General features: G+C 49.1%; 1 long non-coding RNA gene across 1 annotated transcript; it reads left to right on the plus strand.

Annotated features, from left to right (window-relative positions):
* Positions 1 to 11845: 11845 nt before the first annotated feature.
* On the plus strand, positions 11846 to 13922 carry LOC311622455. Its single transcript, XR_014794991.1, has 5 exons — positions 11846 to 11961; positions 12216 to 12328; positions 12452 to 12492; positions 12812 to 12879; positions 13377 to 13922. It is a non-coding gene; the product is annotated as an uncharacterized lncRNA (long non-coding RNA).
* The last annotated feature ends 4029 nt before the right edge of the window (positions 13923 to 17951 follow it).

Genomic DNA, 17951 nt, shown 5'->3' on the forward strand with positions numbered 1-17951 from the left:
GGCCCAGGCAGGCTGGGTGGCAAATGAAGTGTCTGACTACAGCTTGGGAAACCTTACCCTTGTGAAACCAGACATCTTAAGCTCAAAGATGCTTAGAAAGGGACTTTAGACTCATTAGCATCTCGCAACCTTTAGATGTGTGGGAATAGAGTGCTTGATCTCCTAGTTATAGATTGCTTCAATTCTCGTCTTTAAAGTCATATACCAGCCCTAACTGGTTTGGCTCAGTGGATAGAGTGTTGGCCTGTGGACTCAAGGGTCCCAGGTTTGGTTCTGGTTGCGGGCACCTCCCCAGTAGGGAGTGTGTAGGAGGCAGCTGATCAATGTTGCTCTCTCATTAATGTTTCTAACTCTTTATCCCTCTCCCTTCCTCTCTGTAAAAAAAAAAAAATCAACAAAATATACTTTTAAAAATAAAGTCATATACCACATATCCTCATCTAGGGGTGATTCTCTTCCCCCAGGGAATATCTGGGGACATTTGTGGTTGTCACAACTTAGGGGAGTCAGTTACTGTCATGAAGTGGGTGGAGATGTGTTCAGCATCCTACAATGCACAGGACGACCCGCCACAGCGAACTATCTGGCCCCGATGTCGGCAGAGCCAAGGAGAAGGAGAAACTGTGAACTAGACTCACAGAATAATAAAATCATAAGAGTTAACTTGGTTTATTGTGCATTCGGTGTTTACCAGTCTAGCCATGTGTGGTGCCATTCAATATTCAGAACCCCCATAAGGAGTTAAGACTAGCAATGGCCACATTTTCCAAGTGACAAAACTAAAGCCCAGAGAGGGAAAGTGTCCAATGCAAGGTCACACAGCCAGTGTAGAATAGAGCTGGGTATTTGGCCAGGAAGGGATGGACATATCAAGCTACCACCACTGCCCCCCACTTGATGGATTTATCTCACCACCAGGAAATCCTCTCAGCTGTTGGGATGCCAGCATCTGGCTTGCAGTAGGAGCTCAATAATTGTTTGTGGAATGTATGAAATGAATTATAGAGACCATAGGACAAATCCAAACCAAAAGCATCTATGAAACAACATCTCTGCTCTCTCCAAATGTATGGAAGTTAAGGAAAATGAACTCAGACAGGCACACTAAATGCAATATATGATTCTGATTATATTTCAGATTTAAAAAAAAATACTATGAAGAACATGATGTGGATGGTCAAAAAAATTTGAATAGGTTTTATATATTGGATAATAACATTGAATCAGTGTTCAATTTCATGCATTTGTCATATTCTGATTATGTATTAAAAAAAACCAATCTTTTTCTTAGAGGTAGCATCTTTTTAAAAAAAATATATTTTTTATTGATTTTTTACAGAGAGGAAAGGAGAGGGAGCAGAGAGTCAGAAACATCAATGAGCTAGAAACATCGACCAACTGCCTCCTGCACACCCCCCACTGGGGACGTGCCCACAACCAAGGTACATGCCTGTGACCCGAATCGAACGCAGGACCCTTGAGTCCACAGGCCGACGCTCTATCCACTGAGCCAAACCGGCTAGGGCAGAGGTAGCATCTTTTAAGGTGACAAAAAGGTGTATATATTATCATGTTAAATATTGTTGTTTTTAAAGCCACTAAGTTTTGTTGCACAGCAATAGCTAACTAATACTCTATTATCATTATTATAATTATTATAGTATTACAAAGTGACTAAGAATGTGGGCTTTAATAGACACTCCTGGAGGGTGGAGTCCCTACGTTCTAGTTAGGTCCCTGCCTCCTAGCTGGCCCCACTCTGAGCCTCAGCTTCCTCATCTGTAAAATGGGAGTAATGAAGATGAAATTCAGGTAAAGTGCTTGGCTGAGGCACTGCATGTGGAAGTGGTCAGGTGTAGGGGCGACTGTTGAGGGTGATGATTTCAAGGACAGGGACTGTCTCATCTCTGTGTTGTTCAGTATCATACCTTTCTGAACACAAGCTCTGAGCCTGGTGGGCTTTTCAGCAACTGGTTTTTAATGCAAGATCTGTATATCTGTGTTCTGTCTATACACCCTGTCTGCGCATGGGATAGTCCCTGGCATGGGTCCGTTCTGTGTTGGCGGGCTGCGTTCTCCCTGGCCAGGTCTGTGACCTTGAACCTACTTTGTGCACCCACCTGGATGTCAAGTCCATGGGGGCCTCATGGCTAGGGACTTGGGGGGCTGGGGCCTGGGGAAACTAGGGAAGGGAAGCAACTTGCCTTCTCCCCCCCCCCCCCCCAATTCCTCCTCTTCTCTCTCCTGCCAAGTCTCCAGACCCTCTGCACAGCCACTTCTCTCAGGCACTTGGCAGAGAGGACGCGCGGCAGGCGTTGCCTGGACAACGTCGGGATGCCCAGCAACAAGTCCAGCAAGCGCACCACGTGCTCAGAATGCACCAATCCGATGGCCCGTCTGGAAGCAGGTCAGCCTGGGCCAAAGTCCGCCTCCCTGCCTCCTCCCGCCGGGCTGGAGGCTCGGAGCTAATTACCGTAATTGCAGTGGGAGAGCTCCGGGTGCGCTGGGGCTGGGGCTGGGGGCTGGGCAGACCCCGAGGAGTAGAGGGGGGAGGCGGGGAAGCAGAACCCTCTCCCTCCTGCAGCTTCCCGCTGCTTCCACAACCTCCATCAAAGAGCTCATTAAGCGCCTGTTGCATAGAGGAGGAAGGTGGGAGTGGGAAACCGCAGTCTCGGGCTTGGGTAAATCTGGAGTTTGGGGCGTGGGCTAATTCTTAACTTTTGGGGTCTCAAAGGATTGGCTCAATCGCTGTTATTGAATCACACACACACACACACACACACACACACACACACACACCGCTCCACTGTCTCAGTTTCCTCCTGTACAAATATAGGGAAAATGCGCTCTTGAAGGAAGTATATAAAAAGACTTAGCTCTACGCAGATTGGGTTCGAATCCAGCCTCTGCCCTGGGATTCCAGATGTTCTTTACCCTCCTTGGGCGTGCTCTGATTCCTCATCAATTAAAAGAAAAAGGGGGGGGGGGGGAGCGGAAGGGGGCCTGACCGGTGTGGCTCAATGGTTGAGCATCGACCTATGAACCAGGAGGTCACCATTGGATTCCAGGTCAGGGCACATGCCAGGGTTACGGGCTCCATCCCGAGTGTGGGGCGTGCAGAAGGCAGCCAATCAATAATGGTCTCTTATCATTGCTGTTTCTCTCTCTCTCTCCATCGCCTTTCCTCTCTGAAATCAATAAAAATATGTTAAACAAACAAACAAACACAAAACAAGAAGGCCCTGGCCAGGTTGATTAGAGCGTAGTCTGCATACACCAAGCTTGTGGGTTCGAGCTCCAGTCAGAGTACATAAAAGAAACAACCAATGAAGGCATAAATAGGTAGAACAACAAACCCAAGTTCCTCTCTCTCTCTCTCTCTCTCTCCTTTCTAAAATTAATAAGTAAAAATTAAACAAACAAATAGGGTGTCTCAATATTTTTCCACAGCAGTTGTATTTATTGAGAATGCATGTGAAGCATACAATAAGCATTCGATAATTAGAAGCTCATTATCATCATGGCCCCAGCTCTGAGTTATGAGCTATGAGACTTTCAAGTGTCATGTGATGGCTCTGGACTCAGTTTCTCCCACAGGTAAAAATGAAGAGATTGGGTAGGCATTCTGACTGGCAGCCACGGGGGCTTGTTTCCTCGCATGATTTTTTTAAGAGCCCAAATTGGGAATGTTAATGTGAAACATCCCTGCTTGAATTTGACTTTTTGATTACTAGACTGTCTGACCTCTTAAATCCCTACCAGCTTTTTGCTTTATTCATTCTTTCATCAACAAACATTAATTGAGCACCTACTGTGGTCTGCGGTGGGTCTTAGTCTTCAGCCTCATCAAGAACACAAGGACCAGCTTTATCACTGACACAGTGAACGGCCAGGATCTCCGTGGACAGGGGGGTGGACCTGGACCTCTTTCAGGTTCTCCAAAACGGCTTCCCGCCAGCCCTTTGCCCCTGCTGCTCCCCCTGCACCTATTATTCCCTCTGCCTGGCAGGCTCCGCTCACTCATGGGCTCTTTCTCACCTTCCCTGTCTCTACACAAGTGGCCCAGCCTCCTAGTGGCCTCCCTGACACACACCCACCTCACTCCCTTCCACCACTACGGCTGCCAAGAATTCTGTTCCTGCCCCACCCCCCGCTAGGATGTGCAGTCAAAGTTAGGACCGTTGCTGGGGAGGGTTGTACCAGGAATTGTGTCAATACATGAAGCACTTCCAAAAGCTGAGAAAGGAGCACACGTTGTTCGGTGCTTGTTCGCGGTTCTCCCAGGACTCAGGGCTGGACAGGAAACTGGGTCCCGAGAGGCGTGGCTTTCCTCATAGACTCTGCAGGCTGTGACCCACCCCTGGCAGACTGGGAGCTGGTCCCTCTCAGAACACAGACACCAACCACACACCGCGGCCAGGAGTGGGGGCTCTGGTTTTGAACAACAGCTCTCCCCGCTTCTCTGCTGTGTGAGCCTGGGCAAGTATTCCAACCTCTCTGTGCCCACGTACAACTCCAAGAAACAGGGCTAGTCGCATCAAGCTTGGAAAGTTAATGTAAGGATGAGATGAGGTAGAGAGAGCCCTTGCCTAGTAGGTGCTCAATAAATGGTAGCTGGCAGTATTGCTTACACAGAAAAGAGTGTTATGGAAAGGATGTTGTGAGGGTCAGAGAGCCAACATGAAAGCCTCAACATCGGTTTTGGAAACTGGCAGGTGTGAGAGAGGAGTCATTCAGGGGAGCAGCAGGATGGCGTGGGGGGAGGGGACATCCCGTCCCAGCCAGCCACCCTCTCTTGGTGTGAGCACCAGCCAGCAATCTGGCCTCGGTGTGCTGCCCTTTTCCCCTCAGGGACAAAGCTCTATGTCTTGGCCTCTTAGACAGACGTGAGATCGGAGCAGACAAGCTGAAAAGAGTTCCAGGAGCCTCTTAAAGACTTGACTCTGGTACATGCAGCACCATCCACTAATATCTACTTTTGAGAAACAGTGTTTGAGATGTGCTTGTTGCTAAGGCTGCAAGGGAAGAGGGGAGAGCCAGGGAAGGGGGCCAGAGGGAGGGGCGGGAAGCTGTCTTCCAGTCCGGGCTGGGTCCCTGACCTGCTTTGTGAACGAGGCCTCATCCGAACGAGGGTCAGGGAGCTCTGTCACAGGAAGATCTCCTTTCAGATACCTCCTCTGCCCCCTGCTTGCTGGATGTCCTGGGGGGAATGTCTCCACTTCTCTGAGCTTTGGTTCCCACATGCCAAGAAATGGGATTTAGTGCTTATGCTGCAGGGGGGCTATGAGAAGTAAACGAAATCATTCATTCGTTCAGTGACTATCAATTCCAGGCACTGGGAAACACAGAGGGATTAAAATGGGCAGGATCCTGGCCCTTGTACGATACATAAAGCTCTGTACAAATAAACAAGCATCCGCGTTATAATAATCTTTATATATAGTGTTTCAGTGTGCACGTATGATACATAAAATGTGCAGTGCTGGGCACAAAATAGATGCTCAGGAAACACTGGCTGGTATGATTGCAATAATTCCAGGATACACACTGCAAGTCTCCTCTCCCCCCAGGTCTGAAGTGTTAAAGTGCCTTGGGTGATTCTCACTGGGGGCAGGATGGGGGGCTGAGACCTTCATTAGGGATTCCCTGGAGGCCTCAGGCGAGGAGGTTGGCCTGTTTGTGTGTTCTGCCCCTTCCAAGTAAATGCCTCCATTAATCTCCTCCTGCCCGGGCTGCAGGGTCAGGTTTCAGAACCAGGCAGATGTTGTCCAGAGTAGCCCTGTTTCCTTAATCCTCAGGGCTCCAGAAACCGTCCATGGAGAGAGAACAACAGGCTTGCTGAGGCCACCATCTGTGCAGTCTTGATTTATGAATGCTCATGAGGGTGGCAGGAAAGAGGTCTCTATAGTAACGGTTGAGGAAGGGGCTGTGCACGTGTGTGTGTCAGGCAGGGAGCAGGGAGAGGAAGAATCACCAGAGACCCTTGTTCCTAAACCTTCTTTTCTACTGTGATGAGCTATTAATTAATACCCATTGTTGGCTTATTATCCTCGGAGATAATTAGCTACTGTTCCGAGCTGGGGCCTCGTGGGGGACATTCTCTAATGAGACTCATTCATTCCTGTCCACCTGCACCTGCCTGTCTCCTGGGACATGGGCAAACGTGGCAGATCCTGGGGCCCCAGAGGGGAGAAAACCGTCAAAGGGGGCTGTCTATGAAGCTGAGATTCCCAGGGAGATGACAAGGGCAGAGCCGAAACCAGCAAGGGCACAGTAAGTGATTAAAAAAACACCAGCTAGGATTGTTCTGGAAGGCAGAATGGAGCCTGGGAAGGTGCCAGTGTTTGCAAGGGGAAGTTGCTGCCTCTGTCTAAATGGGCCAGCTAGACCCCAAAGTAGGCAGAAGAGGCAAGAGGAGGAAGGACTGTACAGCCAAGTGGGACCTGAATCTAAACGTGCCCAAATCCAGAGTTTTCTCCTGGGCCTTTGTATATGACGTTTCTTCTATCAGGGACACGCTCCTACAACCTCACTCAGCTCACTCCTCCTCAGACTTAGGTCTCAGCCTATACAGTGGTGCCTCTTCCAGGAAGCCCTCTTTGGTTTATCCGCCATCTTCCTGGGCTGGGGCAGGTGACTTCCTTGGGTTCCCACAGTACCCTGAAGTCTCTCCCCTCACAGCTTTGTCCACTCTGAGCTGTAATGACCTGGGAGTGTCTGTCTCTCCAACTAGACTTTTTGCTGATGATTAACATAGGATTGTGTTCTCCTATATAAACGGTTAAGTGAAAAACAGCACGTTCTGTAAGGAATATATAGAATGCTACCTTGTGTATTAAAAGAAGACACTGAAGAAAGAAAAAGACACGGCACATTGCTTAGGTGGCTCAAAAAAACCCAAAAACTGACAATACCAAGTGCTGATGAAAATGAGGAGCGACAGAAATGCTTATCCACCGCTCATGGAAATGCAAAATAGTGTGGTCACTTTGAAAAAAAAGTTGGGCAGCTTCTTAAAAGTCAAAAATACCCTGACCATATGGCCCAGACACCCCACTCCTAGGTATTCCCAGAGAGAAATGAAAACATATTGTCCACACAGACACCTGCACGTGAACCTCTCTAGCAGCTTTATCCTTAAGCCCCCAATCCTGGAGATGCCCTTGAACCCAGGGTCCCTGCACTAGTGACTCAACACGCCCTACTCCACCCACACAAGGGAATGCTACTCAGTAATGAGAACAAGCTACTTCCCGAAACACACAACAACATGGATGGATCTCCAATGCACTGTGGAGATGAGAGAAGCCAGACACCGAAAGCTGCACGCCAGGTGATCCCATTTAAACGATGTTCTGGAAAAGGCAAAACTATAATGATGGAGATCCCGTCAGCAGTTTCCAGGAATTATAGATCAGGGTGGGGATAGACTATTCAGGGGAGCAGGAGAGAACGTTTTTGGGGTGAGGGAACTGTTCTGTTTCTTGACTACGGTGTTGGATACATAACTGCAATTAGCGAAATTTACAGAACTGTGCACCTAAAAATACGAAGGTTACTGTATAGAAGTTATACCTCAATATACCTGGCTTTAAAACTGAATTCTCTAAAAAGTAAGTAAATAAATAAAAGGTTGTGTGTGAGGACAATAAAGGATAAGGTTCTATATGTATGAGGACTCTAGAAGAGGACAGGGGAAGGAATGGACAGTGAACAAGAATTTAGATCTTGGGGTCAGCAGACGGGGGTCCCCATCCCAGCTCCAGCCCCCAATTATTGTGGTCTATGGGGAAGGTTTGCCTCTGCCACTTCCTTAAAACAGGACATTTGACATCTGCTCTGCAGTTTAGAATTGAAAAATCTCCGAATCCCAGTGTAAAGGCTTAACTGCTCTCCAGAAGGTATGAAGGAGACCGCAAATGAAGGCAATGTTGGGGTGGGGGAGTGCTGAGGGGCATGGGCTTTGGAGCCAAGAGATGGGGCTGTGTTTATTTATTTATTTTTAATTTTTATTGATTTCAGAGAGGAAGGGAGAGGAAGAGAGATAGAAGCATCAATAATGAGAGAGAATCTCCAAACAGCTGCCTCCTGCACAACCCACACCTGGGGATCGAGCCGCAACTTAAGCATGTGCCCCTACCCAGAATGGATCTGTGACCCACTGGTTCATAGGTCAACGCTCAACGACGAGCTACGCCAGCCAAGCAAGAGCTGTGTTTAAATCCCAGCTCTGCCTCTTGTTTTCCAGGTGGCCTTTGACTAGTTCCTTAGATCCTCAGTTTCCTCATCTGTAAAATGGGGACAACAACGATAGCAATTGTATGGGGTTGTCTTGAAGCCTTTGGAATACTTGGCATGTGAAGTGTTGGCACCAAGCTCAACACAAGTAAAAGCTCAAGAAGGGAGAGAAAGAAAGAGGGGAGGCTTTCCTATACGATCTGCTCCTGGCCACCTCTTTCTGAGTAACAGAGAGGTGCAAGTCCCCTCCAAGACACACTTCAGGGCCTCTCTCTCTCTCTCTCTCTCTCTCTCTCTCTCTCTCTCTCTCACACACACACACACACACACACACACACACACACACACACACAGTCTCTAGGAACTAACTGTTCCTACAAACAGTAACCCAACAAACTCACTGTTCAGCCTGATATTTGTCCTTTAAATTTTCCACGGTTGTCTTCTTCTCACCTTTCAGGTCTCAGCTCAAACAAGCCCACTCCAGAGAGCCCTGCCCCAACCACCCAGCCTAAAGCTACATGTCTTACACCAGCCAGTCACATATTAGGCAGGGACTAGAAAATATGGCCCTTGGGGAGGGCTGCCACTATTTTGTTGTTGTTGCTAATCCTCACCCCAGGATATTTTTTTCCATTTATTTTTAGAGAGAATGGAAGGGAGGGAGGGAGGGGAAGAGATAGAAATGCATCGATGTAAGAGAGACACATTGATTAGTTGTCTCCCGCACACACCCCAACCTACAATCCTGCTCCTTGCCCATAACTGGGAATCAAACCTGCGACCCTTTGGTGCAAGGGTGGATGCTCTAATTACTAAGCAACATCAGCCAGGGCAAAGCTGCCACTGTTTTTGTAAATAAAGTTTTATTGGAACACAGTCCCACCCATATATATTCTCCAAGGTTGCCTTTGAGCTACAACAACAGAATAGCCAGGAGAGAAACCAGCTGGCCTGCAAAGCAGAAAATATTTATTTTCTGGCCTTTACAGAAAAGTTAGCAGACTCCTGCTCTATCATACCCCACTCCACCCCCAGTCTGTTTCTTATAGCTGTCATTATTGTGTGAAGTTATTTTGTTCCTTTATATGTTTGTTTACTGTCTATCTTCTACACTAAATGGAATACAAAAATAAGATTGGCTTTGTTCCCTGCTGAATCCCCAGTGCAAATATTTTTATTGTGAAGTGAATGGATAAAGTAGGTTTGAGGTGTGTATTTCTGGCCATGTCATTCTAGAATCCTCTAAATAAAAGGAGGAAGTGACTTAAAATCCTCTAAATAAAACTGTGTTGTAACAGAGGGGTGCCAGGCACTGTGTGTGGGTAAGAGGGTGCCAGGCACACTCTCATTGAAGGCAGTGAGCAAGTCAGATCTCTGAGTTGAGAGGAGAACCCTAGGGTCTAACAAGATAGAGCTACTACAAAGCTCACCTCTCAGCAAAGGAGATGGGAAACACAGGACAATGAAATACATTGCACAATCCTGAACTGGATCCCAACTTGGAAATAAATGTCATAAAAGACAGTATTGAGGCAACTGGTCAAAGTGGAACGTGGGCTAGAGAGTAGACAATAGTATTGTCACAATTTTAACTTTGTGGTTGTGATGATCACATTATGGTTACATAGGAAACTGTCTTTGACCATGAAGGAAGCATGCTGAAGTATTTAGGAATGAAGGGGCCACTGTGCCTGCCTCTTATTATGGTTGGAAGAGAGACAAAGATAAAGTGAATGTGGCAAAATGTTAACAATGGGTGGGTGAATCTAGGTAAAGATGATTACGTTCAGAAGTGCATTGCACTATCTTGCTATTTGCCTGTGGGTTTGAATCTCCCCACCTCCCCACCCACCAAAAAAAATAATAAAAAGGAAAAGCAATGAAGCAAATAAATAAAGCAGCCATTTCTAGGCTACATTCCCATTTCTTCTTCCTTTGGTAGAAGTTCCTTGCTCCTCTTTTGGAACTGTGAAGCCAGGACAAGTCTCTGAGTGGAGACATAATGCAGAAGTTAGAGTGTTTCAGATGAGTATTGCACTTGACAGTGAATTTGTTGAGTACCTACTATGTGTCAGAAAAATCCAAACAGCTTCTGCATCCACTCCCCCAGGGTCTGACCGAACTTTCCCCCGGTGCACCTATGGAGTTAAGCCTTGGTTCGGGTATCTTTGTTGACAAGCCTTATCTGATGTTCCTGGATCCATGGGTGATCGGCAGGTAGCTCATTTGAGCTCATGTTGCACAAAATAAGCAGCTCTTTTAGGGGACTTTCATCCTTGGAAGAGCACAAGCCAGAACACAAATCCCTTTGTTGCCATGCATGCTGTATTTGCAAAGAATTACTTTTTCGTGTCTTCACCCTCCCTAAAGGAAGGTTAGTTGCTGAATTCATGAATGTGCCCCTCCCCAACGCCGTGCCTAACACAGTAAAGGTGATTTGAGAAAAATGGATGGAACATCTTGGGAAATAACAACAGCTACATTATTGGAAAAATTACCAGGTCCAGACTTTTTTTCCAATGTCATGCCAAGTTGCATTGGAGCCTGAGGCTAAAGGAAAAAATCGGTAATGCAGATTCTGTTGTTTATTTAAAATGATATTTTGCTTAGTGTGTATTTTTCATTAATTTTGATTTTTTTAAAAACAACAACACTGCATTGAAATATGGTTTATTTTGATTACTGATGTGTGGTTTTTTTGGTGCCTCCTTAAATGTACCTGAGGCAAGTGCCTCCCTCACCTGAGTCCTAGCCCTGATTGTTTATTTCCAAGATGCAACCCACACCATAGCATTAATGCCTCGTCACAATGCTCTGAGAAGATACTATTTTACAGTGGAGGAAACTGAAGCCCAGAGGGGTTCAGCGGTGCCCAAAGTCCCACAGCAAGGAGGAGGAAAATCTGAACGTGAACCCAAGTTTGTGTGTTTTTTGGCTCAGAGTCTACTCAGTAAAGTAAAACAATAAACTAAGTTATGAATTGGGTTTTGAGTCCAGGAATCAGAAGGTCTAGGCTTGAGTCCCACCTCTGCTCCAGGCTCCTCTGAGCCCTACCTTCACACAGACCCCAGTTTCTCAACATGAAACTAGATTTAAATATTCTGAACCTGGCCTACCTCCCCTCCACTCCCCGCAACACAATTTACCAGCTTTATCTCTCCTGATCTAACAACAGCGCAAGCTGGGGAAACTGACTGAGCCAGAGCTGCTGAACTGGGGGGGAGCTCAGAGACCCAGGAGGGGGTTGGGCCGAGTGGGTAGATCCCGGGCGCTACAATGAGCGGCCCCTCCCCCTCCAGAAAACCCCAACCTAGATTTTGGGCAGATGCCAGTCTTTTATTCTGAAGCTGAGGCCACAACCTATGAGGTAATCTTTGGAGCTGCATTCGAGGCCGAGTCCCATTGGCCGGCTGGCAGAGCCCCTCCCTGGGTTGCCGGTGCCCCGCCTCCCCCAAAGCCCATAAAAGCGCAGTCACCGCCTCCGGCAGGCACTGGACACCTGCATCTGCTACAGGACTGGGAGCAGGTGAGACGCGCGGGGGGGGGGGGGGGGGGGGAGGACTTCAGCTGCGTGGAAGGAGGGGTGGTTTGGGGGACCCGGTACCTCGGGGATGGGGCGGGTTTGCAGGTCAGCGCATGGACATCTTCCCAGAGAGCGACAAAGACGGCGAAGTTTGACGGCCTGGAAAGCGGAGACCAACCAGGCTGACTACCTGGGAGGTAAGTCCTGGGGACGCGCCATGAGGTAAGGAGCCGGTGTGAGTCCCAGTTGCGACCCTTGCCATTCTGAAGCGCCCGGGGAAGAGGATCGGAGAGGAAAGAAAGGTTTGGAAGGCGGGCTCCCCAATGTCAGAGGAACAGAGAAGGCAGGGGAGTGGGTTGAGCCTGGAAGAGAGGAAAGTTAAGTTTTCTCCAGCACCGAGGCGGGAGACAGCTCTGCGAGGACCAAGGGAGAAAATTACTATTTGTTTCAGCACGGAGGCTCCGGACAGCGCCTCTCGGGGTCCAGGGAGGGAACCGAGACCTGCTTCAGCACCGCTTCTGGACAGCTCCCAGCAGGTGCCGGCAGACGCGGGCAGCTCCCCAGGTTAATTAAGGGAGAGCCTTGTACCTTGATGGGGGAGCAGAGGGTGGTCCGGGGTGTCTGACGCTTCTGGAGACTTGCCCCTCTCACTTAATAGATTTTTCCCCCCAATGCCTTATTTTCCAGATGAGATGAAACAGCACACAGAAGTCTGTGATTCCCAACAGGTACCATGATCAATCTGCAGGATTATGGGGGAATTAGGGAGTGCCTGCCAAGATGACATATTGTGCCCTTTCCAGACTTCTTTGAGAAACATTGTGTCAGGCGTTTTGCATACATTATATCATGCCATCTCCGACTTCAGGACATGGGGTTTATTACATCCAGGTGACAGTTGAGGAAACTGAGACCCAGAGAGGGACAGGTCAAGGGGGTCTCAGGCCAAAGGTGAATCCAAGTCAACCCCACATCCATTCAACTCCAAACTCCACGTTTCGTGGGTGGGAGTTGGGCCCTTTCAGACCAGACCCGTCCTCTCCCCAGGAGGGCCAGGAGTGGAGGACAGGAGGCGGTGGAGAAGCGAGAAGCCCATATATTACAGCGTGGCTCAGGTGAAGGGGAAGAGCTGGGTCGGGGGGTGGCACACACAGGGCGAAGGGTGGCAAAGAAGACGGCAGCAGCTGTGGTCTGGTGCTGTGTGGAAGACTAGTGATTTTGTTGTTCTGGTGTACTATGACAACAAGTCACAGCTTCCTCACAGCGCGGACTCCCATCAACCTCCCCCTGAGGCGGACAGTAACTGTGGGAGGCCAGGAAGGAATCGCTCCCACCCAGGGGGGTGAGCAGGCTCATTCCATGGGGCAAGAGCAAGGGGGGGAGTAAAATAGAGGCATGCACCCATGATCACATAGCAACGTGCCATGCATGGTGTTATCCATGACACCCATATGCCCCTCGCAGGCCTGAAAATACAAAATATCTGACTGAACCCAGGGTTGGGAATCAATGAGGGGATGGTGTTTGAAGTTCTCTCTAGATCAGGATTCTACGAAGACTTGTTAATAAAAATTCCAGGAATGATTTCTTTTCTCCCACACCTCACCATCAGTCCCATGGACCAACTGCAGGACAGGTGTAAACTTGTGGAGGTGATTTGTGGCATCGGCGTGGCTCACCCCCAGTTCTCCGAGACATCCTGATCAAGTCACAGACACTACGCTGAAGTGATCCCAGCCTCAGAGCCTTGGTCTTTGCTGCTCCCTCATCTTGAAATGCTCTGCCTCCCAGACACCCCACGAGCTCCCTCTCCCTTCTTATCCCAGACCCATTTCTCCAAGGGAAACCTTCCTTGTTGCCTCCTCACCCACCATAAGTATATAACAAGTCTGTGTTGTACACTCCCACCGGGGATGTCTTCTCTCCGGCACTTACTCTGGTTATTGTTAACTGTTTACAGGACTGTCTGTCACCCCCATGACACTGTGAGCTCCGCGAGGGCAGAGACTGCACTTGTATTTTTCACTGCTGTGGCCCCAGCCCCTAACCAGAGCCTGGCACACAGCAGGTGCTCAATAAACATTGGTTGAATCAAGAAAGGCATCAGAGAATAAATCAATGAATTAATAAATGAACTGATGGTTTCCGCACACACGTGAAGATCCTGCTTCTCCTTGGTTTCCCCCACAGAGATGGGGGGGTGCTGTGGGTGTTTATTGGGGACTATAATTAAATTTGTGGACATTCAAGGGCCAGCCAGCCAACTAATAGCCCCAGGGGAGAGCCAAGCTCATTTAATTAGCAATTACGAGGCATTGATTCCTCATTAGCTCTGGCAACCCCGTCTCCCTCCGCAGCCCCAGACAAATGAAACCTTTCTCTCTCCAGGAGGACTGCCTCAGTGAGTTCATTAACGAGCAGAGGAAATATGATTACAAGACACCTACACGCCAGAGGCACTTTGAGAATGGGGTGGGGAGAGGGGTTCAATATCTGGATCAAGGCTAATTGTGAGAGTTTTTGTGTTATATATAGATCTCCCTTTGGGAATGGAAGAGCTTTTGGATTAAAAAAAAAAAAAGGCACCGGATACTGCCTTTTAGGGACCCCCTAGGAAAGAGGAGTTTCTGCCCCGAGATTTCTACAAATGTATCCCCCTGGGTCTCTCAGAGCCTCTACATTAATCATTTCACACTGAACATCCAGCCCACCCAGGCCCCACCTCCCCTCCTTCTGTGTCCCCATCAATGTGGCAGCCTCTCCACATCCCAGGGTCCCTCCCCTCCTCATCCATTTCCTCAACCCGGTATTTGCCAGGGCAAGTCATTCTGGGCAAACCCAGCCTCTCCCCCAGCCCTCTGCCGCAATCCCTGCGTGGCTGTCTCTTCCCTCCCCCAACACACACCACCGTCCATTTGTTCTCCACAGACAGTGAGGGGTTGTTCTAGAACACAAATCTGATCAAGTCCCACCTTTGCCTTTAGCCCTTCCAAGACTCCCATTGACTGAAGGGTGGAATTCAAATTTCAAAACAGCCTGGCTCATCCTGCTGAGAGCATTGCCTGCCATTTCCCCACCAGCCGCCCTTAACCACTGGCCCACCCAGGAGCATCTTGGGTTCCTCTAGGAAGCTCCTAGAGTATGCAGACTCCTAGGACCCTACCAATTTCAATAAGCTGGAGGGGGGCGCAGCATCTGCATTTTGATGAGCTTCCCCACTGATTCTGTTTTGTTGTTGTTAATCCTCACACCTGAGGATATTTTTTCCATTGCTTTTCAGAGAGAGTGGAAGGGAGGGAGGGAGGGAAAGAGAGAGATGTGAGAGACATATCAACTGATTGCCCCCCCATATGGGCTCCCAGTGGAGGTGGGGAGTGAATCCCCAACCCACACTTGTGCCCTTGACCAGGAATCAAACCCGCAATCCTCTGATGTGTGGGCCGACACTCTAACCACTGACCCACACTGGCCATTGCCGCACTGATTCTTATTTAGGGGAATCCTTCCTTAGATTTAAAAAAACCAAATGCCCCAGCTGGTGTGGCTCATTGGCTGAGCATCAACCTATGAATCAGAAGGTCATGGTTCGACTCCTGGTCAGGGCACATGCTGGGGGTGCAGGAGGCAGCCGATCAGTGGTTCTCTCTTACCATTGGTGTTTCTATCTCTCTGTTCCTCTCTGTTCCTCTCTGAAATCAATCTTCTTATATAATAAAAGCCTAATATACAAATTGTTTGACCGGGAGTTCGACCACTCACTACAATGTGCGCTGACCACAAGGGGGCAGTGTGGAACATGGCGGGTGTCTGTGATGCTGCGCTGGCAGCGGGTGGTAGTGGAGGTGCTGCTGACCCTGATGGGCCCCAAGGAGACCTGGACAGCAGCAGCAGGATAATGGAGCAGGTGAGGGGACGGTGCCAGGCCACAGCGGGGTGCCAGGCAGGAACTGCGGGGCTGCGAGCCTGGGGGCATGAGCTGGGGCCCAATCCCTGCAGGCCACCCTGAGGGACCCCACCTGTGCATGAATTCATGCACCAGGCCTCTAGCAAAAAATAAAAATAAAGGTACATAAAACCCACCAACCTGTCGTTTCTCCCAGAGACCTCTGGGAGGGGGCACCTTCTTTAATCTCACCAGTTTCATCCTCCTCCCATCCATGCCCAGATCAGTGTTAGCACCTGATAAGTATTCAGTTGATATAAATGCTGGTGTCTGAGCCCCTTTGTCAACACAAATACGAAGGCCACATGCACCTATGAAGATGAGCCATCCTTTGTAATGGAGCTGAGGGCACCTGAACTGAAGGGACTGCCCATTCAATTTTGTTATTCCATCTGGTCACTGTCCAATTATCTTCACTTGGGATTTCATGAAAGTGGAGTCTCAGACAAGATGGTGATTCCAGGAGCAAAGGTGCCAGAGAGCGAGGCGAAGAAGCAGGGATTGCCAATGTATGGGGAGACGGTCCAATTACTCTAACAGGCTCAAAATAACGGTGGCTTAAGCACAAAAGAAGCTTATTTTCTTCCCTTTGACTCAGCAATTCTATGCCTGGACTTTCACGGGTGAGGAATGAGTAGCTATTTCCACAGAACGAAGGAAGGAAAGGAGAGTGGGAAGGACCCATTTCTGAGGCCAATCAGGTCCTTTTGAGCAATTGACTAAGTCCACATCCGGACCAGTTGCCTTATCCACTCATACTCAAGGGCCACTAGACACCTCCTTCAGTTGTCCAAGAGCTAGGCATCACCAGGCAACGAGGGACAGCCCTATGGTCCTGGAGTTTGGCAAATTATTCAAATGAGCCCATTTCAGGAAGCCCGGGAAACCTAGCTAACCCCACTGGCTCACCCTACAGCCCCCGGTGACTGTCACCTGTCCCTCGGGTAAGCCTGATGTCCTCTTCTTTGGAGCTCCAAGTGGCAAAGGACCCTGCCTTCCTTCTGTGTGAGTGTCATTGTGGTGTGTCCCTCCATCAGAACAACAGTTAAACCTTGCAAGTACACAGAGCGTAAAATTTGCATGTAACCTTTTTAAAGTGACAACTTCGTGACATTTCATGCTTCACAGAGTCCTGCGACCACCACCACCACCTGATTAATTCCAGAACATTCCATCGCCCCAAAAGGAACACAGTTCCTGTTAAGCACTCATTCCCCACCCCCACCCCCCTTCCTGCAGCTCCTGGCAACATGAATGTGTTTTCTGTCTCTTTGGGTTTGCATGTTCTGGGTATTTCATATCAATGAAATCACACTATGTGGCCTTTTGTGTCTGGTTTCCTTCACGGAGCAGCATGTTTTCAAGGTACATCCATGCTGTAGCGTGTGCCCATGGTTCATTCCTTTTGTGTAGCTGGATAATAGTACATCAGATGGATATATTAGGTCTATTTTAACAGCTATACATATATTAGCTCCTAAGAGGTAGGCACCATTATCATTCCCCATTTTATAGGAGAGGAAACCGAGGCTCAGAGAGCGGAAGCAAGTCGCTCGAGGTTGCACAGCCCCTGGGTGGCAGAGCCAGGACTCGACTCTTGGCAGTTTGTATACAGTGTCTGCATTCTCAGCCACTACCTTACACCCTTCTCATAGTTTGATACACATAGACAATGTGGCAACTGCGACACGTCCCTCAGCCATTTCCACGGGGGAGGAGGCCAAGATGTGGACAGGAAAAGGAGACATGTGGTCGCATAGCGAGTCATCCCCAGCCAGGGCTGGAGAGGGGTGGTGAGGGCCCAACTCAGATGCTGCATTGTCCAGGGAGGGTGGGGGTCTGCCAGACAGGGTGCTGATTATATCCTGCACCTTAATGGGTCCTTCAAAAGAGAGTGGCTTGGGTTTCCATGACAACAGGCAGGCAGCATCACAAGGAGATAGCTGAGTTTCCTCCCCCAACCCATATCTGCCTCAGGAATCTGTGCTCTCCATGCCTGCCTTTCTGGATCCAGGGGGAGCAGTTGTGTGGGTGGTCAGAGCTCACACCTGCTGGTGCACTCAGAGACCCTCTCCGAGCCCTGCCTCCGCCACGCGGCAGGGGGGCGGACAGAACCAGAGCACACCGGGCACGTGAGCAAAGTGAGGCAGAAGGGATTAGGCAGAGCGGGGAGTTGCCCCAAGTTTTCCCGGTAACATCACGAATCAGCAAGGGGTTGAAGAAAGCTCTGAGATGGAAATTGCT

The sequence above is a fragment of the Pipistrellus hanaki genome, assembly GCF_964339955.1.
Source record: "Pipistrellus hanaki genome assembly, chromosome: 5".
In the NCBI taxonomy this organism is placed as follows: Eukaryota; Metazoa; Chordata; class Mammalia; order Chiroptera; family Vespertilionidae; genus Pipistrellus; species Pipistrellus hanaki.